The sequence below is a fragment of the Stegostoma tigrinum genome, chromosome 38 (genome assembly GCF_030684315.1).
Source record: "Stegostoma tigrinum isolate sSteTig4 chromosome 38, sSteTig4.hap1, whole genome shotgun sequence".
Lineage (NCBI taxonomy): Eukaryota > Metazoa > Chordata > Chondrichthyes > Orectolobiformes > Stegostomatidae > Stegostoma > Stegostoma tigrinum.
In genome coordinates, this window is record NC_081391.1 from 7,626,555 (window position 1) to 7,651,828 (window position 25,274).

Here is a 25,274-nt window from a genome sequence, read left to right on the forward strand (position 1 = left end):
CTTGGATTCTCCAGCATCTGCAGTTCCCATTATCACTGATACAATGTTCTGAGGACCCAGGTTCGATTCCTGTCATAGCAAATGGTGGAGTTTGATTCCAATAAAAATCTGGAGTTAAGAGTCTAGCGACAACCAAAATCTATTGTTGATTGTCAGAGGAAAAACCCATCTGGTTCACTAATGTCTTTTAGGAAGAGAAACTGCCATCCTTACTTGGTCTGGCCTACATGTGACTTCAGACCCACAGCAATGTGGTTGACCCCGTAACTGCCCTCTGGGCAATAAATGCTGGCCCAACCAGCAACACCCACATTTTATGAATGAATAAAAAAATCTTAACCACATCTGATCTTCCTGAGGAGTCCGAGTTGCTATGGCAACCAAGCACGTCATAGCCTGGCGCTATGAATGGCAATGGTAGATGCTCCAATATTGTCGTCCTCACATGGCTGGCCAGGAATTTCTCCCAATCTCTTACTGCCCACTGTTGGCATGTGTTAGAAGCACTAGCAGGTCATTGTTGGCCAACCTGTTTGGTCTCATTAGGAATGCACACTCCTTGTCCATCCAAGATCAGGAAATCTTCCATAGTGCCACAAAACCTCCAGCGCAATAATTACTTTGAAACAAAGACTGCACTCATTGCACAGTGTTCCAAACGTGGTCCCATTAAAATCTGTATACATTCAACATAACCTCTCTCTTTTTCAACTCAACCCATTGAGAAAAGAACCCCAGTGCTTTTTTATATTTAATGACTCCATTCACCTACTTTACTACTTATAGTGCTCTTAGCATCTACATCCATAAATGCAGCAGATCTGTGACCCATTTTGATGCTTGTTATTCTCAATATAGAAACCATCTATTCCACAGCCATGCATTGAGTTTATTCACTATCTTACTGCACTACCCAATCTGCAAAATTTTGGAATTGCATTGGGGGTCCCAAATCTGAAACATTTATGTGAGTTTTGTCCATGAACAGCACTTCACACCTTCCTGGAGTCCCGATTTCTTGTAACTTTCTCACTTGCTATTCTGCATTGTAGCCAGCTTGATCTCCACGTGGCCATTTGCATCCTGATTCCACACCAACCGATCTCAGCCATGAGTCTGCAATGCAGCAACTGATCATGTGTTTTTAAGTATTCTAATTGCATATTACCTCCTTCCACTTGTTCAGCTATCTTTTCAAAAGTGTTTGGATAGGGTGAATAGCCAATATATTTTCCCCAGGGTAGGGGAGTCCAAAACTAGAGGGCATAGGTTTATGACAAAAGGGAAAAGATTTAAAAGGGACCTGAGGAGCAACGGAGGGTAGTGTGTGATCTGCCAGAGGAAGTGATGGAAGTGGGTACAATTACAACATCTAAAAGGCATTTGGATAAATACAGGTAGTTCTTCTATAGCTCAATCGTTGCGTTCTTACGTGACCTCAGACTATAAAAAAATCGTGTTATAGAAAGTTGCTGTAGAAAATTGCATTATGGGAAATCACTATAGCAAATCACTAAACCTGTACAGCAGAAGGTTTGTATTATCCAAACAGTGTCCACTATTCATCAATTGCATTACAGCCAATTTGCATTAACGAAACACATGTTATAGCAGAGCTATCTGTATATGAATAGGAAGGGTTTAGAGGGATATGAGGCAGATGTTAGCAAGTGGGACTAGATTAACATTAATCTAACTAGTTTATTATATATGGGATTTAATATTGCTCCCTTTTTAAATAAAGGAATTCCTGTCTGTCAGTCTTAGCAACATTCCTTTTCCCGACAGCATGGGTCCCTCCTATCCCTCACCTTACCTAATGTCTTTTAATATGTGTGGATAGAACTGATTTGAACTAGGAATCTTGCTTCTGAATTTTAGCAGTTTATCGACTATTTCCCCTATCTTAAATTTTGTTTTTTTAGAAATTTTTCTCAGACCTCACCTCTGCTAGTCTCCCTTGTAAACCGCTTGCAATACATATAGATAAAGCAGTTAAGAAGGCACTTAGCACGCTTGCTTTTGTCGCTCGGACATTTGAGTACGGGAGTTGGGACGTTATGTTGAGGTTGTACAGGATGTTGGTGAAGCCCCTTCTGGAACGCTGTGTCCAGTTCTGGTCTCCCTGCTATAGAGAGGATATTATTAAACTGCAGAGTGTTCAGAAGAGATTTACCTGGATTTGGCTGGGAACGTAAGGTTTGCATGGGGAGAGGCTGGATAGGATTGGGCTATTTTCATTGGAGCGGAGGAGATTAAGAGGTGACCTTATCAAGGTTTATTAAATAGAGGGGTAAAGATAGGGTGAATTGCAGGTGTCTTTTCCCCTAGGGTGGGATACTTCAAGGTGAGAGAGCATGTTTTTATAGTGAGAGGAGTAAGATTTTAAAAAGACATGAGGCAACGTTTTTACACAGAGAGTGATTCGTGTGTGGAATGAACTTCCAGAGGAAGTGATGGATATGGGCACAATTATAATGTTTAAAAAACATGTGGATAAGTGCATACATAAGAAATGCTTGGAAGGATATGGGCCAGGAGCAGGCATATGGGACTGGTTTAGTTTGGGACTATGGTCGACATGGACTGGTTGGACTGAAGGGCCTGTTTCCATGCTGTACGACTCTATGACTCTTAGTAATTATTCTATGTTTGACTGCCATTGTCTGTGAATTTATCAGGTGCATCCTTCAGTGATATTAGCTTGTTCACTGTTGCCCTGAACATACAGCACTCCAGTATTGTAAGCTCTTCTCTCTAGCGATTAGCAATCACAATCTTTTGTGAAGGGCAGTGGCTTGACTTGTATAGGGGCTGTCAGGAATTACTGTATCACTGACATAATAGGTATCAGTGATTCAACCAGAAATTGTACCTCACCTTGTGTTATGAAGCAAAATGCATTGTCAAACTTCACAAGCTTATATCGATGACTGAAAGCTTGTGTCAAAGTGATAGGTTTTGAGGACCCTCTCAAAGCAGGCAAGAGCGATGGAGAGGTAGAATGTGGGGAGGATTTCCGGACCTTCAATCAGGACAATAGGAAGAAGTCATTGTTCTGTGTTGTTGGCAACCCAGAATCAAAGGGTAATGATGAGCTCTCGTGTTTGGGTAAGAGACTGACAACAAATTAACCAAACCCGGCCATTTTTTTCACTAAATATGGATGACATTATCCACAGCGGCTACAAGAAATTATCACATTTGTTTCTGGAAATATAAAGGTAGGGCTATGTAGTAGGGAGATGAAGCTAAATCCAAGTGACACAGGAGCTCAGCGGTTAGCACTGCTGGCTCACAGCACCAAGGGACCCGGGTTCAACTTCAGCCTCAGGTGATCGTGTGCACGTTCTCCCCGTGTCTGTGCGGGTTTCCTCCGGGTGCTCCGGTTTCCTCCCACAGCTCAAAGATGTGAAGTTTGGTGGATTGGCCATGGGAAATTGCCCGTAGTGTCCAGGGATGCCTAGGTTAGGTAGATGACCCATGAAAAATGCAGTGTTACAGGAATGGGATGGATCTGGGTGGAATGACCTTTGGAGGAGCCTTGGGTTTGATTCTGCCCATGGGTGACTGTCTGGGTGGAGTGTGCCTATTCTGTCCAGGCTTCCTCTGGGTGCTCTGGTTTCTTCCCACAGCCCAAAGATGTAGAGGGAGGCAATGGCCTAATGATATCATTGCTGGACTGTCATTCTAGAGACCCAGATAATGTTTCGGGAACCTGGGATCAAATCCCGCCACAGCAGATGGTGGAATTTGAATTCAATTAAAAAAAAATTGTTAAGAACAATAAAAAATATCTGATGATCATGAATCCATTAACAATTGTCAGCAAAACTCATCTGGTTCACTCATGTCCTTAGGGAAGGAAACTGCCATCCTTACCTGGTCTGGCCTACATGTGACTCCAGACACATGGCAATGTGGTTGACTCTTAACTGGCCTCTGGGCAACTAGGGATGGGCAATAAATGCTGCCTGGTCAGCGATGCCCTCATCCCATGAATAGATAAAAGTTGTGTGAATTGACCATGGCAAATGTAGGAATACAGGGATGGGATCCGTCTAGGAGGTGGCCTTTAGAGAGTCAATGCAGACTCAATGGGCTGAATTGACTTTCTCTGCACTATAGAAATTGTAAATGAGCATAGAAATGGAATAGACAGAACTATTATTCAGGTGGAGTTAAGTGAGTATAGACAGATGCGGAGGAATAGAGACAAGAGATAACGGGGGTGGACTTAAATCATGTGTTGGTGGAACTAAGGAAGTGACAAATTATCTTTGAAGTCGAGAAATGAGATGCTTTGGAAAAAGTCTAATCAGATAAGTCAACAACAAGCAAAGGGACTGTTAGAAAGGCTGACTAAAACATTGACAAAGAGGTGGGCTTTAAGAAGGGGATGGAGGTGAAGAGTGTTGAGGGGGATTTCCAGATTGAGGTGCATGTTGGTGGAGATTAAGACATAGTGGAATAGTGGTGAATAAAAGAGATTCTGGAGTCAGGGCCATATTGCAGTGGGGTGTGGCTGTTTGTAGGATGACCTGAGCAGTTTTTAAGAATTGGGTGGAGAGGTCATAGGTAGCACTGCAATTCGCACAGGAAAACCTCTCTGTCGGAATGCATCTTTCACTATTGATTTGATTTGATTTATTATTCTCACGTACCGAGATACGATGAGATTTATTGTATTGCGTGCGAACTAGACAAATCACACCTTACATAAGTACATCAGGGTAGTGGAACAGAATGCAAAATGTAATGTTACCTCTACAGGGAAAGATCAACTCCAATATATGAGAGGTAAATTCTTAACTGTGGTAACAGCTGGGAAGAAGCTGTTCTTGAATCTGTTGGTACAAGTTATCAAACTTTTGTATCTTCTGCCTAATGGAAGAGGGTGGAAGAGAGTATAACTGGGGTGGGAGGGGTCTTTGATGTTGGTTGTTTTCCTGAGTCATTGGGAAATATGGATGGAGTCAATGGATGGAAGGCTGGTTTGCGTGATGGACTGGACTGTGCTCACAACTGTTTGCAATTTCTTGCAGTCTTGGGCAAATAAGTTGTCATCACACTGTGATGCATCCATTTAGAATGCTTTGTCCCCTCAATATGTTAAAAATGTATTGCTCTCAGTTTTATATTCACCTTGTTTTAATGGAGATTGCAGGCATTTAGCATCCATATGATCAGTCCAACATTTCCCTACCCTCTTCACCATGGAAACTGAATTTTGTGGCAGAAACACTGGGATGCAGGTCATGACTGTAAGCTCCACAGAACCTGAGTTACAGAATAATATCAAATATTCCATGTTTAAACATGCAAAAGGACATTTGAATCAGGCTTAGGCCTGCTCCAGCAAATAACTTGTGACCTCTATAGTCTCATCCCAGTTGCGACGTCCTCTTAACGCACCAATAAATTGTAAATCTGTAAACGCTAATTCCATTAAAATTGAGGAATTTGAAATGTTAAGATGTTTGGAGGCGGGTGTTGGTGGTAATGGGTTTTCATTGAATAGTCCTTTTTGTGTCAAGTAATATTCCTTTTCTGGTAGGACCCAGCAAAGTGAGATGTGCCAATCACCATCTACTGTGTCCTTTAGATCTCAGCCATTGCCATCAGTAGCCTGAGGTAACAGGTGGCTAAAGGGCACTTTGTTGCTGTACTGTACCCGCTCCCCCCCCCCCCCCCGGCAGAATTACAGCTAAATATGTGACTGGGGCTCTGCCATTCAGAACATCCGTGTCAAAACAAGCAATGCTGATTGGAACCCCAGCCTCGTTGGCAGGTGGCCAGCCATGAGAGTCTGGGTCTTCGATCCTCTTGGCCTTGCCATGCTCCAGCATTACTGGGGGGACGTGTATCTGAGTGGCAATCGCTCATAAATTATTTTCAGAAATATCTGGCCAATTGGACAGAATCATTTGCCAACCACGCACTGTCATTACACTGGGCCCACGATAATCAGCATTCTCAGCAAATTAACTGCAGAATGGTATGCACTCACTTTGCGTTTAAGTGCTTTGAAAGCATGGATTGAAATTTTATATTATGGGTGCCCTTCAGGAGCTGTCTGCTCCACAGGATGTCTAAATACAACTGGAATCTTGTACAAAATGGGGTGGCTCAGTGGTTAGCGCTGCTGCCTCACGGTGCCAGGGGCCTAGGTTTGATTCCAGCATCGGTCGACTGGTCTGTGTTGAGTTTGCACATTCACAGGGTCAGTGCCGACTCGATGGGCTGAATGGTCTGCTTCCATACTGTATGGATTCTATGAAATGAGAATCACATCTGACTGTGCTGTGCGAGGGTAAGAAAGGCTTGTGTTGGGATAAAATCAGCATTAAAGCCACAACTACCTTTGCATTTTATCAGATGGAGCTTATGTCTCTGGTTAGCTCAGTGGTGATTGTCTTAATCTCCAACAATATCTGCTGGTAAAACTCACAGAAAGCTCACACCTCTCTTAATTCAGTAAATGTTGGACTATCACTTGTGTTACCAGTCAATGACAAATCCCAAGGCTTGTGTTCTGAAGATTCTGAAAGTGTACGAAGTATGAAATGTTGTACAGTTCTTGTATGTTCTTGTTTAATTCTCATTTGTCAGACAAAATGATGCATTTATAATGGATGTGCTTTTAATGTGGAGATGTGTAACACTTGTACTGTTGACAGTGGAGTGGATTGTCCAGAAATCTAACGACTTTCTACAATTAAATAACAAATAAACAGACACATAAAACACTGACCTTAAAAGATATAGTTTTCTTTGTGCAGAACTCACCAAGAGGAAATAGTTAACCTTTAGCAATAGTGCAAAATGAGAAACATCACTTTGTTCACCAATTACACACCCCCGTAGTTTTAGTTTCCAGTCTCCTTGAGGGTGTCGTGGGTTGGGTTCCAGAAATGTAGGAAGATATCTGCATTGATGCAGCATCTGTACATTTCTCCCTTTGCCCTCCACTGTTGTCGTGACATTACTTTACAAACCACCAGCAAACATGGTTTGATTTGACTTGTTATTATCACATATACCTAGATACAGTGAAAAGTTTTGTTTTCCATGCAGTACAGGAAGATCATGCCAAACAAAGATTATAGGGTGATAGAACAGAGTGAGGAATACAAAGTCACTGATGCAAAGAAGGTGCTTGAAAAGCAAAATCAATGTTAGATTTGAAATCTGAGAGGTCCATTCAGAAGTCTCATGATGTGGAGGTGCCGGTGTTAGACTGGGGTGGACAAAGTCAGAAGTCACACGACATCAGGTTATAGTCCAATGCATTTATTTGAAACCAAATACAGAAATCAGGCAGCATTCTAATAACAGCGAGGAAGTAGCTTCTTCTTGAATTTGTTGGTACATGCGTTTAAGCTTTTGTATCTTTCACCTGGTGGAAAAGTTTGGGAGAGATTATAACTGGGGTAGGAGGGATCTTTGATTATGTTAACTGCCCTTCCAAGGCATTGAGAAATGTAGATGAAGTCAATGGATGGTTTGTATGACAGACTGGGCTGTGTTCATGACTCTCTGTAGTTTTTAACTGTCCTGGGCAGAGCAGTTGCTGTACCAAGCCATGATGCATCCAGCTACAGGTTACGATTTGTTTAAGAAAACAAGCCTTAAACAGCCTATGACTGATCACTGAAAGAGACCACAAATTCTTATCTCTTATACAACATAGGTCAAGTACTCAATTTTAATGTGGTCACCTAACAATCACATATTAAACAGATATAGTTTACTTATTTCCCACAGTACATGCATCAGACGTTGTCCTTTCTTTCCTAACCAAATGTCTCCTCGATACCAGCCATCCTACAGCTGGAGTAGTCCAGGCTACATCCTTATTCTCATCACCCACTCTCTGGCCTGGCTCCTTAGCCTGGTCTCTTTCCTAACCCTGTCTAGTGTACATCTTCAGTCATTTTCTGTTTACATTTCATTTTAGTAAAAGACACTATTTAACTGTTAAACCCTAATTTAATCATTTCACTGTTAACCTCTCTATTGCTCCCTGCTCAGTATCTAATATTCCTACATGAGTGAGCATGGGATGTGATTTTGTAATCTAAAAAGCGCTATGTAAATTCCTACATGTTGTTGACACTCTGACAAAAGCAAATTGTAGCTCCCCAGTCCAAAGGAAGAACATATCTACATTGGGTTTTTGATTGACTTTAGGTGGATATGAAGTAAACATGAAATGAACATTGTGGCAAATAATCCATCTGGAAGAACATGCACTTTAGAAGCAGGAGTAGACCATTCAGCAGTTCAAAACTGTCCCACCTTAACACCACTTTCCTGCCTAACCCTGATACCCATTGATAAGCAAGGTTAACTTTTCAAATGTCTGGCCAAAAACTGATTAAAACTGGAGCACTGTGATCTCAAGCTCAGCTAGGACAGGGACGCTGGTTCAGATGCACCCCAGCCAGAATGGGGATCCAACTCCATGCTGCTGACACCGCTCTCTGTTCCTACCTACTGAGCCAGCCAGGCCCAGATTCCTTTGCTCGATACACAAACCTTTATCTGATAACAGACACATTTTTTTACTATTCAGCGTTAGAAGCTGTGTTATATAATGTTTGTCATAGCATGGAAACACTGTTTGTACATTCTCCTTGCATCTGTGTGGATTTCCTCCGAGTGCTCTGGTTTCTTCCCACAGTCCAAAAGGTGTGTGGGTTAGGGTGGATTAGCCATGCCAAATTGCCCATAGTGTCCAGGGATGTGCAGGCTAGGTATGTTAGCCACAGGAAATGCAGGGTTACATGGATGGGGTAGGAGTATGGGTCTGGATGGGATGCTCTTCAGATGGTTGGTACAGACTCAATGGGCCGAATGGCCTGCTTCCACACTGTAGGGTTTCTGTCCTGCTATGATTCAACTCTCTCTTTAGTTAAGTTGCAGCTACTTTGGGCTTGTGCGAACAGAAAACATTATTTTACCTGCGTTCAAATACTGGTTCTAGTATTTACTGGGAAAGAGACTCATCTGATCAAACATCAAACAGCCTGATTCGTATGTTTGGCAGGAAGCTCAGCAGCACGGTGGCTCAGTGGTTAGCACTGCCGCCACTCAACGCCAGGGACTTGGATTCAATCCCACCTTTGGGTGACTGTCTGTGTGGACGTTCTCCCTGTATCTGCGCGGGTTTCCTGCCACAGTCCAAAGATGTGCAGGTCGGGGTGATTAGCCATGCTAAATTGTCCCACAGTGTTCGGGGTGGGCGTGTGGGGGATGCCTATGTGAGGTGGGTTAGCAATGGGAAATGCAGGGTTATGGGATAGGAGTGATGGGTCTGAGTAGGATGCCCTTTGGTGGGTTGTGTGGGCTGAATGGCCTCCTCCTGTTGGGATTCCATGAATGCAGGAATCCTGCAGGTCCAGTCACTGTTAAAGGTAGAGCTGGTCCCCGGTAATGGGATGGGTAGTTACACCATGATCTTTGAATCGTGGGGCTGGGGGCATTATAGAGCGATGTAGTTGTTCAGTATTCCTGCTTTTGGAGCCACTACAATAATACAGTCATCCATTCAAGGAGTGCACCAATGTGGTCCAGGTAATGAGGCCTGAAGGTGACACAGTGTGGAGCTGGATGAGCGCAACAGGCCAGGTAACATCAGAGGAGCAGGAAAGCTGACATTTCAGGTTGGAGCCCTTCTTCAGAAATGGGGGAGAGGAAGGAGGCTCTGAAATAAATGGCGGGGGGGCAGGGTCAGGCTGGGGAAGGTAGATGGGATGGTGATAGGTGAGTGCAGGTAGGTAGTGGTGTGGATTGGTTAGCGAGGTGGCAGGAGTGGATAGGTGGGAGAGAAGACGGACAGGTCAGGGAGGCGGGGAGAAGAGGGGCTAGGGAATGTAGGTGGGATGGTGATAGGTGAGTGCAGGTAGGTAGTGGTGTGGATTGGTTAGCGAGGTGGCAGGAGTGGATAGGTGGGAGAGAAGACGGACAGGTCAGGGAGGCGGGGAGAAGAGGGGCTAGGGAATGTAGGTGGGATGGTGATAGGTGAGTGCAGGTAGGTAGTGGTGTGGATGATTTCTGAAGAAGGGTCCTGACCTGAAACATCAACTTTCCTGCTCCTCTGATACTGCCTGGCCTGCTGTCTTCATCCAGCTCCACGCTGTGTTATCTCAGACCCCAGCATTGGCAGTTCTTATGATCTCTAAGGCCTGAAGGTAAGTTTCAGCCACAGGAGAGCTATTGTATAGACAGCACTAAAAAAAGAAGAGGCTGGGAGCTTACCCTAAGGTCATATGTAACCCAAACAGATTGACTTACTCTTTAACTGTTGCCAGGGAGAAGAATGGAGTGGGTCATTCAGGAACAGAGTTTGTACAAAATCAATGGCTTCACTGTTTCCACATTGAATTGCAGAAAATCTCTGCTCGTCCAAGAAATGGACAGCAGGTAAGCTGCAACATTGATTTTTGCCACACTTTAGCAAAGGAATCTAAGATGACAAGGCACCATATGAATTTGAGATAACAAAGTGTGGAGCTGGATGAACACAGCAGGCCAAGCAGCATCTCAGGAGCACAAAAGCTGATGTTTTGGGCCTAGACCCTTCATCAGAGAGGGGTCTAGGCCCGAAATGTCAGCTTTTGTGCTCCTGAGATGCTGCTGTGTTCATCCAGCTTCACACTTTATTATCTCGGATTCTCCAGCATCTGCAGTTCCCATTATCTCTGACCATATGAATTTGAGGTTGTTGTAATTTACAGAGCAGCGATGAAACAGGTCTGGGAGCAGGCCTTTCTCTGTTATGTTGCCTGTCAATTGACATTAGATATTGTGGGAACTGACACAGGAGAACAAGTGGAGATGGGCCACTGGAAATTTAAGTTATGTAACATTACAATCTTCTGAACATTCAGTGGAGAATAAACCCCAAATAATAGTCTGAAGCAAGTTCAGGATACAATGTTGAAATAAAGCCCCTTCAATCATGTTTACATGCATTTTTTTTCTTCCTCCTTTTGTCCATTGCTACTAAATCTAAGGTTGAGTACAGCACCTCAGTTTCCTGTGACTTTTGCTATGTCTGTGGCAACCCCTTGCGCCATAGCAACAGCTGTTGTGGTGACAAATCTGAATCCCTAGGTAACTGCTGCCCTGGTAACTTATGGTCCCCTGGCAACCGCTGCTTCCATGGTAGCCTCTGGTCTCCTGACAACCACTGTTCCTGTGGCAGCCACAGGTCACCTGGCAACTGTTGTTTCTGTGGTAACTGCTGCACCCTGAGAAATGGCTGTTTGTGAGGAAATAGAGAATTTACAGGTCTACATTAGGAAAAGTAGACTCTGCGTGTTGTATGTGTAAATGTTCTCATGGAGAAATTGGGATGGACTGACTGGCCATACATGTGCACAGGACTTTGCAAAGCATTTTATAGCCAATTATGAATTATTTTCGTAACTCTTTTTCATAAAAGCAATTCGGAAAAATTAGCTGAGCAACCTCTTCGAACAGTGTGCCCCGAATGATGAGCGAAAAGACTTGGGTCTTGTGCAGCAGCACCCCTTCCTCTGTTTTAGGAGTCTCAGGTTCAAATACCATTTCAGGACAGGATGGTATTGGGCAGTGTGACACACTAGGGCCAAACAGGTCAAAATTAGAGATAATAGGGACTGCAGATGCTGGAGAATCCGAGATAACAAGGTGTGGAGCTGGATGAACACAGCAGGCCAAGCAGCATCTTGGGAGCAGGACGGCTGACGTTTCGGGTCTAGACCCTTCATCAGCAAAAACAGAAGTTGCTGGAAAAGCCCAGCAGGCCTGGCAGCATCTATGAAGAAAAAAACTGAGCTAACATTTCGGGTCCGGTGACCCTTTCTCAGAATGGATCAATGATCAGTCTGTAAATCCTTGTGATGCACCAACAGCAGGCAGACCAGAGGTTCCTGCTCAACCAGAACTATGTGACAGCCGTAAAACAACACTCTGTCCATGTTAAAAAAAGAGTCCATTGTTTTCATCTGGCAGTGTCTGGGAAGGATGCCTGAGAGCAGAGGGAGCAGCAGCTGGTTCCATATTAATTCGGGCATAATTGAGTGCGAACTGTGTGTGTGTGTATATAGAGAACAAGTTATCAGTGCGGCTGGTGTTTTGTGATGTGTAGATTGAAATGCAATTATAACTAGAAATGTATATCTGAGATTATATGTAATCAAGCTTTTAACCTCTGGTTTGGGACATGCATACACAGGTTCTTGAATTAGTCAAACATTATCCTTTTTCTAATGAAGTACCACACAGACATGCGCACATACATACAAAACCACACACACACACACACACATACACACGGACATGTACTGACACACACATACATGCACGCACAGACACAAACAAACATGCACAGGCGCACACACAGACACACAAGCATGTGTACACTCTCTCTCACACACACACACACACACACACACATGGACTCTCACACACGGACTCTCACACACAGATGCAAGCACAAACACACTGACTCACACACGCGTGCACACACACAGACATACACATATACACCCACAGAAACACAGGCACACACACATAGATATGCACACCCACACAAATACACAAACGTTCACCCACACAGACACACACACAGTCTCACACACACTGACACACACATACAAACACTGTCTCTCACATGTGCACTGACACGCACAAACACATGTGCATGCATGTGCACAGAGACGCATGCACACATTCACAGATGCACACTCAGGCGCATACACATAGATGCATATACATGCGCAAACACATGCATGTGCACATACAGACATCCAAACAGAAATGCATACATGCTGATGCTTACACACTCTCACACACACAGGCACAATCATAAACTTACACACACAAGCACACACATGCATACGCACTGACACATCCACACTTGCATACACACACCCACACAACCACAGATACATACTCATCCACACAGACGCATAAACACAGGCACCAACACACACCAGGAAAAACAATAGGAACTTATCACATTAAAGCAAGATGTTGCCCTTAATGTTGCAAGTAGATTCCTAATTGTCTGATGGTTACAGAATGTTTCAAAGGTAGTTTCCTCGGATTGGATATTCCCGTGTGATTATAGCCGCAGGATGAGGCCATTCGTTCAGCCAGAATCTGATTGCCTACACCCCACTCCCCCGACCTGTGAATAGTCACCATCACTGGGTCAGGGAGGAGCAAAGCAAGATCCCACAAACAGAAATAACAAGGTGTAGAGCTGGATGAACACAGCAGGCCAAGCAGCATCAGAGGAGCAGGAAAGCTGATGTTTCTGGCCTAGACTCTTCTCTCCTGAAGAAGGGCCTAGGCCCAAAACATCAGCTTTCCTGCTCCTCTGATGCTGCTTGGCCTGCTGTGTTCATCCAGCTCCACACCTTGTTATTTCTCTTCATTAATGACATTCCACTTTGAAAGGGGCCACATTAAACATACACATCTCATTAAAGGGATTGCCTTACACAGATAGACAAATAAATAGATAAAAATAAAGCCTTCTGGGATCATAAGGCCTCTCTCATATTAGATAGAGACAACAGGCGGGGGTTTAACCTGAGGGTCACCACACCTCAGACGAGAGGAGAGGTAGGGAAGGAGAGTCATTATAACCACAACAAGTCCAAGAACTGAGCCCACATTGTTGGTATTGCTCTGTATTACAAACCAGCTAGCCAGTCAGAATTGCTCTGAGGAGGGGTCACTGGACACGAAACACTAACTCTGTTTTCTCCTTCAAAAATGCTGCCAGACCTGCTCAGCTTTTCCAGCAACTTCTGTTTTTGCTCCTGATTTACAGCGTCCGCAGTGCCTTCGGTTTGTTTTAGGTAGATAGACATAGTGATGGATATTTAAATACCTCATTTTCCACTTAGGGACCCTGCAGCCTCCTGGACTCAATTTTGAGTTTAATAATTTTTGGGCTTGAACTGTCCCATTCCCTAGCCCCCAGGTCAACACCCCAGTCTCAGTTATGACACAGTCTGCTATTACACACCACCCATTTCTGAAGAAGGGCCTAGGCCCGAAACATCAGCTTTCCTGCTCCTCTGAAGCTGCTTGGGCCTGCTGTGTTCATCCAGCTCTACACCCTGTTATCTCAGATCCTCCAGCATCTGCAGCTCCTATTATCCCACAAATAGAGATGCAATAGTGACCAAAATCATCTGCTTTTAGTTTTTGGTTGAGAGATAGGCTTTGGCCACGATACTGAGGAGAGTTGCTCTGCTCTTCTTCACAGTAGCACTGCGGAGAATTTTATGTATCCCTTCAAATGTGTTCACTTCACCTGAAGAACAGTCCATCCTATGGTGCAACATTCCCTCTGGCGCTAGCCCAGATTTCTGTACTCAAGTTGTTGGTTTGGGAATCGAATCCACAACTTTCCCCAGGCTGTTGGTCACTGACCCTGAGCTGACAGTACCACTGAAACTGGGAATAAGCAGCTCTCGCGACAACTATCTCAGAATCTGGGCCTACCTCCCTTTCTTGACATTCTTGACCTGCCTACAACCTTTCACATGGTTGAGAAGCCAATCCTCTGCTAACATCTCTGCACTGTCATCTACGTTGGAAGTGCTGTTATTCTAAACTTTGTATTTCTTCATTTTCCTAATTTATTCCTAAGATCTGCGATGCTGGACTTTTTATTTCTTTATTTCTCTAACTTTTATTTTCCCTAAGAATTTTCACTAAAGATTCCGTAGCTGGAAACCTTTGTTCCTAAGATGGCACCATAAGTGGTGACTGGGAAAATTTTCACTCTACTCATGTGCGTCTGTATGACAATAAAGTTCATTCCAGGATTTGCTGTTGGCGCATCATAAGGATTTACTGACTGATCATTGATCCATTCTGAGGAAGGCTCACCGGACCCAAAACGTTAACTCTGCTTTTTTTTCTTCATAGATGCTGCCAGACCTGCTGGGCTTTTCCAGCAACTTCTGTTTTTGACCTGTCTGGCCCTAGTATGTCACACTGCCCAAGGCCATCCAGTCCTGAAATGGGACTTGAACCTGAGATTCCTAATTCTAGAACTCTTCCTGATTTGCCATGTGACCTCTGTAATCCTTAACGATTCTAATCTTTGCCCCCTCTTCATGCCACAATTCAGTGACACCATCTGAAAACATGGTGTCACGATGCCATAACATTATCGATAGTTCATCACCATCTCTCCCATCTCCTCCAATCTCGCTACTTTCTCAGGCCTCATGACTGAAGTATGTCACTTGATGAGTGCAAGTTTCTAACAACGGACATTCAGGGTTGCTGAAGCCATTGAGTTTGTTCAAGCTCCTGTCCCCATCTATTGACTCTATCCCTCTCCATGGCAACCATGTGAGGCCCAACCTGACTTTGTCACTTCACTGCTTTGTCAGAGATAACAAGATAAGCTTCGGTTGGAGAGGGTTCAGAAAAGATTGACCAGGATGTTACCAAAAATGGAAGGTTTGAGTTATAAGGAGGGACTGGAAAGGCTGGGACATTTTTTCCCTGGAGAGTAGGAGGTTGGGGAAGGGTGGTAACCTTATAGAGGTTTATAAATGGGCATAGTAAAGGTGAATAGCCAAGGGTAAGAGAGTTCAAAACTGTAGGGCATGGCAAGGTGTGAAGGGAAAGATTTAAAATGAAGCTGAGAAGAATTTTTTTTCTCCACAGAGAGTGGTGTGTGTCTGGAATGGATCGCCAGAGGAAGTGGTAAATGCAGGTACAGTTATAACATTTAAAAGACCAAAAACTGAAGAAGGGTCTAGGCCCGATATGTCAGCCTTCCTGCTCCTCTGATGCTGCTTGGCCTGCTGTGTTCATCCAGCTCTGCACCTTGTTATCTAGCGTAAAGCTGAACAGCTTTCTCTCAGTCTGTTGTGTGCCCAGCACTATCTGCAGACAACCTGAAGGTACATGCTAGTATCACAGAGAAAAATGTTTTGCAGATTGGCAATCAGAGCACAACTGCGTTTGATCCCAAGCTCAAAATGTTCCAACATCAGACCATCATTGCTCATCTCCCCCATTGAGCTAACCTGGAAAGGCAGTGTTGCATTGTGGATTAAACTCCTAACCAGCCTCAAACATGCTGCCTCGTGATCAGAAAAAGCACTTAACATGCTCCAAGTCTCGTTCACGCATTACTGATTTCCTCATTGACCTCCCTGGCTCATCTTAGAGTTCTCCTCTTTGTTTTCAGATCCTCACGTGGTCTCTCTGTCTCCCTGCTTCTGTAATCTCTATCACCCTCTGTGTCTGGTGCCTTGCGTTTCCCAATCAGAACTGTTGGTGGCTGTGCTCTGGAACTTCCTCTGTACACCGCTCCAACTCTCACACTCACTTTCCTCTTTCAGAACGTAACTCAAAACCAGATGCGAAGCTTTTGGTCGTCCGGCCTGATGTGTGGCTCATTGTCGTACTTTGTTTCACGATGTGAAGTGCCTTGGGACACCTTGTTGCATTAAAGGTGCTATCTGAATGTAGGCTTTTGTAGGTTTCAATGGTCATGCATCAGATTAGTAAACGGTATTAGAGTATCTCATTATCATCAGCACGGTGGCTCAGTGGTTAGCACTGCTGCCTCTCAGTGAAGGGACATGGGTTTGATTCCATGTTTGGGTGACTGTCTGTGTGGAGTTTGCACATTCTGTGTGGGTTTCCTGTGGGTGCTCCAGCTTCCTCAAACAATGCGAAGATGTGCAGACTAGGTGGATTAGTCATGAGACTTACAGGGATGGGGCTGGGTGGGATGCTGTTTGGAGGGTAGGTGTGGACTTGATGGGCTGAATGGCTTCTTCATTGATACTTACAATGCATTGCTTCTTGCTTACTGTTAGAATAAGAAATTATTTTAATCTGAGGTGTTTTACAGGTGAATAGATGGGTACAGGCACCAGAATGTACCTTTGAAATCAGTCCTGACCTGCACTTTTGTGAGCGTTCATGAGAGATGTTCCTATTGCCCCTCTGACCTGCGTCAGTGTGGGTGAACAAAAACAGAAGTTGCTGGAAAAGCTTAGCAGGCCTGGCAGTATCTGTGAAGGAAAAAACAGAGTTAACGTTTCTGGTCTGGTGACCCTTCCTCAGTGTGGGTGACACTGGCAATGCCATTTCCTCCCTGCCAACTGTTCATCCATAATTCCCACAGTAACGCCCATTGGAAGTAGAGAGCATCAAGTCTGGTTCCCCGGCATCTGTTTCCAGCTGGACAATGCCAGTAGTCAATGTCACCTGCTCATCCTTACTGTGACTCTCCTGTCATCCCACTGCCAATTCATTGCAAGACCTGATCCTAAAATGGGTTTGATACTTATATTATGCAGCATTGTACCCAATAGTTAACACCTACTAACTGTGCAGAAAGTTAATGAAAGACCAAAATTCAATTAATTACACCTCCTGACTCCACAAAACCTGTCCATCCTCTACAAGTCAGGAGTGTGATAGACTACTCATAGAGTCTTGGAGTTGTACAGCGCAGAAACAGGCCTTTTGGCCCATTTCAGCCATGCTGACCACACACCCTAAACTGATCTAGTCCCATTTGGCAGCATTTGGCCTACATCCCTCTAAGCTCTTTTTATTCATGTACTCATCCTGATGCCTTCTAAATGTTGTCATTGCACCAGCCTCCACCACCTCCTCTGGCAGCTCATTCCATACACGCGCCACCCTCTGCGTAAACAAGTTGCCCCTTAAGTCCCTTTTATATCTTCCCCTCTCACCTTAAACCTATGCCCTCTAATTGTGGACTTCCCCACCCTGGGGAAGAAGACCTTGGCTGTTCACCCGTTCCATGCTCCTCACGATTTTATAAAACTCATTAAAGCCACCTTCTCGTGGTGATTTACCCACAAATGCCTTAAGTGTTCATTACCCTCATCAACAGTGTGTGTCAACTATGATTGTCATTGCAGCAGACCAAGAAATTTGCTTTGACAGCGCCCTCTGAACCCAAGATCACTGCTATCTAGAAGGACAAGGGCAGCAGATACATGGGAACACCATCCTGACTTGGAAATATGCCTTCAGTGTTGCTGGGTCAAAATCCTGGAACTCCCTCCCCAACAGCATTGTAGGTCTACCTATAATCCAAGGACCGCAGCGATTCAAGAAGGCATCTGACCACCTTCTTCCCAAGGGGCAAGTCAGGACGGGCAATAAAGTCAGCTGCACACCAAAACCTAATTTTTTAAAAAGCAGCTCCACACTGATGGCTTCTGTTGATGAACTAAGCAGGTTGACTTGCAGTAAAGAAGAGAAGGCGATGGACTAGTGGTATTATCTCTGGACTGTTAATCCAGAGTCCCGGATTGTGGGGACCCAGGTTCAAATCCTGCCACGGCAGATGGTGGAATTTGAATTCAATAAAAAATCTGGAATTAATCGTCTCCCAGATGACCATGAATCCAGTAGCAGTTGTCAGGAAATACCCATCTGGGTCACTAATGCCCTTTAGGGAAGGAAACTGCCATTCTTAGCTGGTAGGGCCTACATGTGACTCCAGACCCACAGCAATGTGACTGCCTCTTAACTGCCCTCTGGGCAATTAGGAATGGGCAATAAATGCTGCCTGGCCAATGACGCCCTCATCTGAATGAATTTTTAAAAAAGGCAGGTTTTAAGGAGTGCCTTAAAGGCAGACAATGAGATTGAGAGCAGAGATGTTCCAGAAGAGAATTCAAGATACACTTACCCTGGGATCAACTTGAGTCAGTTCTGGGACTAGAGTCCAAATACTTGACGGTGAGTTCTCTATACCTGGATATATCAAAGAGGCCATTAGTGTGATTATATTCTCTAAGGAAACTGCAATGATCTCCAGGATACATTGTCTTGCTATACAGCCAGTTAATGTTTACACTCCCCTGAGCCAGGAGTTCCAGGTTCAAATCCCACCCCAGGACCTGATGGTCCTAAGTTTATCTCTCAGCTATTCAGCTGGAGTATCAAACTGCAAATCCCCCCAACACACTGGCAATGACAGATGATAAGAGCAGGAGAAATTCCTGGCTAGCCAAGTGATGGAGCCTCTACCAGATTACAAAATGTATGTCATAGAGCATTGGGCTGCCTGAGTGATTTACAACTGCCCACCTTTGTGCTCAATGAAAAAGGAGCCCAGCATATCAATGCAAAAGGTCAGGGCTGAAGCATTTAAAATCAGCTTCAACCAGAAGTTCATCCATCTCAGCTACCTTCTGAGGTCCCAAGCATCACAAATGTCAATCTTCAGCCAATTTGCATCACATGACATCAAACAGGGAGGCAGGTGTAGCACTTCCTGTGGTTGCCAACCCCACCACACCCGGCACCTTCCCCTGCAACCACCTCCCTCACACCCATCCCAGGCCCCAAGATGACTTTCCATATCAAGCAGATGTTCACCTGCACATCCACCAATGTGGTATACTGTATCCATTGTACCCGGTGTGGCTTCCTCTACATTGGGGAAACCAAGTGGAGGCTTGGGGACCGCTTTGCAGAACACCTCCACTCGGTTCGCAATAAACAACTGCACCTCCCAGTCACGAACCATTTCAACCTCCCCTCCCATTCCTTAGACGACATGTCCATCCTGGGCCTCCTACAGTGCCACAACGATGCCACCCGAAGGTTGCAGGAACAGCAACTCATATTCCGCTTGGGAACCCTGCAGCCTAATGGTATCAATGTGAATTTCACCAGCTTCAAAATCTCCTCGTCCCCCCACTGCATCCCAAAACCAGCCCAGCTTGTCTCCACCTCCCTAACCTGTTCTTCCTCTCACCAATCCCCATCTCCCACCTCAAGCTGCACCTCCATTTCCTACCTACCAACTTCATCCCACCCCCTTGACATGTCCGTCCTCCCCGAACTGATCTATCCCCTCCCCACCCATACTCTCCTCTCCACCTATCTTCTCCTCTCTCCATCTTCGGTCCGCCACCCCCTCTCTCCCTAATTATTTCTGAATCCTCTCCCCATCCCCCTTTTCTGGTGAAGGGTCTAGGACCGAAATGTCAGCTTTTGTGCTCCCAGGATGTTGCTTGTCCTGCTGTGTTCATCCAGAACTACAGTTTGTTACCTACCTGACACAAACACCCAGCTTGGGTTCATCTGGGGTCACTCAGCTCCTGACCTCATTCCAGCCTTGTTTCAAATGTGGACGAAGAGCTGGATTCTAGAGGTGAGATGAGAATGATAGGCCTTGACTTCAAGACTGTATTTGACCAAATGTGGCATCAAGGAGCCCGAACGATGCTGGTGTTAGTGGAAATTAAGGGAAATATTTCCACAAGCTGCAATCATTCCTGGCACTAATGGAGATGAATGTGTTGTTGGAGGCCAGTCATTTCAGCTCCAGGGCATTGCTGCAGGAGTTTCTCAGGGTAGTGTCCCAGGCCCAACCATCTTCAGCTGCTTCATCAATGACCTTCCCTCTATCACATAGAGTTGGGGGGAGTTCACTGATGATGACATGTTGTTCAGCACCAACCATAACTCCTCAGATACTGAAGCAGTCCATGTCCAAATGCAGAAAGACCTGAACATATCCAGGCTTAGGATGACAAGTGGCAAATAACCTTCATGCCACATAAGTGCCAGACAATGTCCATTCCCAGCAAGAGTGAATCTAGTCAGTGCCTCTTGACATTTAATGGTATTACCATCACTAAAATCCCCCACTATTAATGTCTTTGGAGTGACCATTGACCAGAAATTGAAAAAGACTCAGCCAAATAAATGTTACGGCTGTGAAATTATGTCAGACGCTGTGGATTCTACAGCAAACAACTCACCACCTGACTCACCAAAACCTGTCCACAAGGCACAAGTCAAAAGTGTGATGGAATACTCCCCACCTGCCTGGATGGGTGCAGCCCCAACAACACTCAAGAAACCCAACACCATCCAGGACAATGTAGGCCCCTTGATTTGGCACCACATCCACAAACATCCATTCCCTCCACCATAATACTCAGTGGCAGCAGTGTATGCTGTTTAAAGGATACTTCACGGAAATTCACCAAATATCCTCAAACAGCACCTTCCAAACCCACAAACTCTACCATCTGGAAAGACAAGGGCAGCAGATACATTGGAAAATTCCTTTCAATGTCGCTGGGTCAAAATCTTGGGATTGATTGATTGATTGAATAATTGATTGATTTATTGCCACGTGTACCATGAAAAGCTTTGTTTATGAGCAGTGCAGGCAGATCATAATAAGCAAAGGATCAAAAAGACTCAGACAGGGTTACATTGCACAGGGCGTGTGCCACGTGAGATCAACATTAGAAAGATCAGTGACGTTTGAGGCTAGAGATCCCATTCAACAGTCTAATAACGGCCAGGAAGAAGCTGTCCCTGAATCTGATGGTGCATGTATTTGGGTTTCTGTATCTTCTGCCTGACAGAAGCGGTTGTAGGAGATCGTTACCAAGGTGCGATGAGTCTCTGATGATGTTGGCTGCCTTTCTGTGGCAGTGAGCCATGTAAATGGAGTCCTTGAATGGAGTTGGCTTCTGTGATGGTCTGGGCTGTGCCCACCACCTTCTGTAGTTTCTTACAGTCCTGGGCAGAGCAGTTGCTGTACCAGGCCATTGCACACCTGGACAGTATGCTTTCAAAGGTGCATCCATAGAAGGTGGTGAGGGACCTTATGGACATGCCAAATTTCCTGAGCTTTCTGAGGAAGAAGAGGCATTGTTGTGCCTTCTTGACCGTCAAATCTACCTGGGAAGCCCAGGACAGGTCATTAGTTATTGTCACTCTGAGGAACTTGATGATCTCCACCCTCTGAACCTCAGAGTTTGCTCCCTAACTGGAATCTACTTACACCTAAGGATTGCAGCAATTCAGGAAGTCAGGTCACTGCCACCTTCTCAAGAGGCAATTAGGGACTGATCCAGCCAGTGACTGCCATATCCCATGAAAGAGCAAAATAATATTCTAACAAGAACAGTCACATCTGCTAATGTGGTATACTGTATCCACTGTTCCCGTTGTGGCCTCCTCTACATCAGGGAAACCAAGCGGAGGCTTGGGGACCGCTTTGCAGAACACCTCCGCTCAGTTCGCAATAAACAACTGCACCTCCCAGTTGCGAACCGTTTCAACTCCCCCTCCCATTCCTCAGATGACATGTCCATCCTGGGCCTCCTGTAGTGCCACAACGATGCCATCCGAAGGTTGCAGGATCAGCATCTCATATTCCGCTTGGGAACCCTGCAGCCCAATGGTATCAATGTGGATTTCACAAGCTTCAAAATCTCCCCTTCTCCCACTGCATCCCAAAACCAGCCCAGCTCGACCCTGCCTCCCTAGCCATTTCTTCCACCTCAAGCCCCACCCCCATCTCCTACCTATTAACCTCATCCCGCCTCCTTGACCTGTCCGTCCTTCCTGGACTGACCCATCCCCTCCCTAACTCCCCACCTACACTCACCTTTACTGGGTCTATCCCAGCCTCTTTGACCGGTCTGTCTCCTCTCCACCTATCTTCTCCTCTATCCATCTTCTATCTGCCTCCCCATCTCTCTCTATTTATTTCAGAACCCCCTTCCCCTCCCCAATTTCTGAAGAAGGGTCTTGATCTGAAACATCAGCTTTCCTGCTCCTCTAATGCTTCCTGGCCTTCTGTGTTCATCCAGCTTGTCGTCCCAAACTTGTGTTTTCTCAACAATCTATTGTAAATAGGGCCAAGAAAAAAGCAATGTTGAAATATGAGTGAGAGTCTGATTATCCCAACTCCAATATAATTCAGAGAACAGAAACTAAGGTCATGTCCAATAACACTGAAAATGAAGTTACTCATCACATATGAGAGGTAAACAGCTAAATATGGAAAGAGAATCTTCTGGTTTCCACCTCTCGCTTGTGCTAAGATAGCATCTCTGGTAGACAGCAGAAGGAGTTACAATTGTTTGTGAAACTGGTGAGTCAACAGATGATTTCAGTGGGTTTAGAATTGGTTTCAAGCAAGTTAGAATTGGTTTCCATGTACGAACAGTTGGATCCAGGGGTTCTGCAATGATTTGGGATTGTTCATTTTAATCATACGCTCACTAGAATTAGCTAAAGAAATTCTGGACTGGCGCCAGTAGCTATAATGTCCTGCTGTCCAAGCCCCCACACTACCCTGGCAGGCAGGCACCTTTACACCTGTGGCAGTTGAAGTAACTGAGAACACAGAACAGTGCTATTACCAACAGCCCAATAGCTGCACCAAGACTGCACATCATAAAATCCAGGCCACCTGACCCTGTAAAGAATAAATAAAATAATTACAATTCCAGTGAATAACAGAGCTTTAATACTCCTGTGTAGAAACAAGGGAGTAGGAGAGCACACCCAAGATACAACTTCCATTCTGTCTGCATTATTTGAATGGAATGTTATTAAATTCCATACATTTCAGTATCCCTAAGATTCAGATGAAATAATTCCACAGAGGCTGGAGTCCTGTCACCAAGTCACCCTTTGCTTACACATGTATAGTACAAGGACTCTGACCAGTCAGCTCAGACCCAGTCCTTAGAGGGAGGAGAATCCCTGAGACTCCTGTTTTTACCTGTCGGCCAGGGATCCCTGATTGGCCCAGGTTAAAAGCCCCATTCTGGGAACTCATATTCTATGAGATTCACCTGGCCAATTTTGTTCCAATCATAACAGGCAAGCTAAGGTATAAACTGATATTTACAAAGACTATTTTCAGCAGGCAGAGGGGAGGAACTTGTATCTGCCCGTTATTGAAAATAAAACAAAACTTGAATTTACATAGAACCTTTCATAACGTCCCAAAACCATTTTTAGGAAGTACTTTCAAACTGTTATGGTGTGGGAACTACAGGACCCAATTTGCACACGGGAAGCTCCCAAGAACAGCAATGTGATAATGATAAGAAAATCTTTTTTTCATGTACCATTGATTGATGGGTAACTATCAACTAGGATACCAAGGATGATATCTAACACATTTCTCCTAAATCAGAGTGCAGGTGGGGCCTCACATTTACAATCAACTTGAAAGGCTGTATCTCCAACAAGTCACCGTCCATCAGCACTGCACTGAACTGTCAGCTTTGGTTTGGGTTTATGTCCCTGGGGTAGGATGTGAACTTATGATACAGTAGCAAGCCAGCCACCATCTAGGGTAGGCGATGGTTTAGTGGTAATATCGCTGGACTGTTAATCCAGAGATCCAAGTAATGTTGCAAGGACCCAGGTTCGAATCCCACAATGGCAGAAGGTGGGATTTGAATTCAATAAATACCTGGAATTAATCATTTGACAATGACCGTGAATCAATTGCTTTAAAAACCCATCTGATTCACTAAGGCCCTTTAGGGAAGGAAATCTGCATTCCTTACCTGGTCTGGCCTACATTTGACTCCAGACCCACAGCAATGTACTTGACTCTTAACTGCCCCCTGGGCAATAAATGCTGGCCTGGATAGTGATGCCCTCATCCCATGAATGATTGATAAAATAAAACTGAACATTGGCATCACTGCTCTGGATAAGCATGAGTAGTTTTCAAATCCGAGAATGACTCTAAAGTGGTCAGTTCATGTTAACAGCAATGAAGGCTAATCCTAATCAAATATTTATTGAGGGTCAATTAAGCCATTTAAATACATTCTATCTATTCATAAAGCAAAATCAGATACAAATAAATATCTCTCTAAGGAAGGATGTGGAAGCTTTGGAAAGGTTGCAGAGGAGATTTACAAGGATGTTGCCTGGTATGGAGGGAAGGTCTTACAAGGAAAGGCTGAGGGACTTGAGGCTGTATTCATTAGAGACAAGCAGGTTGAGAGGTGGCTTAATTGAGATATATAAAATAATCAGAGGGTTAGATAGGGTGGATAGGGAGAGCCTTTTTCCGATCAGCGATCAAGAGGGGGCATAGCTTTAAATTGAGGGGTGAAAGATATAGGACAGATGTCAGAGGTAGTTTCTTTACTCAGAGAGTAGTAAGGGAATGGAACGCTTTGCCTGCAACGGTAGTTGATTCGCCAACTTTAGGCACATTTAAGTCATCATTGGGCATGCATATGGATGTACATGGAATAGTGTAGGTTAGATGGGCTTCAGATTGGTATGACAGGTCGGCACAACATCGAAGGCCGAAGGGCCTGTACTGTGCTGTAATGTTCTATGTTCTATGTTCTAAGATGTGGAGTCATTTCTTTGTGCTCCATTTTTTAAGAAATTGATGCTTTAATGGGGTATAGGCTCCTGCTCCCCATTGCCCTTTATCC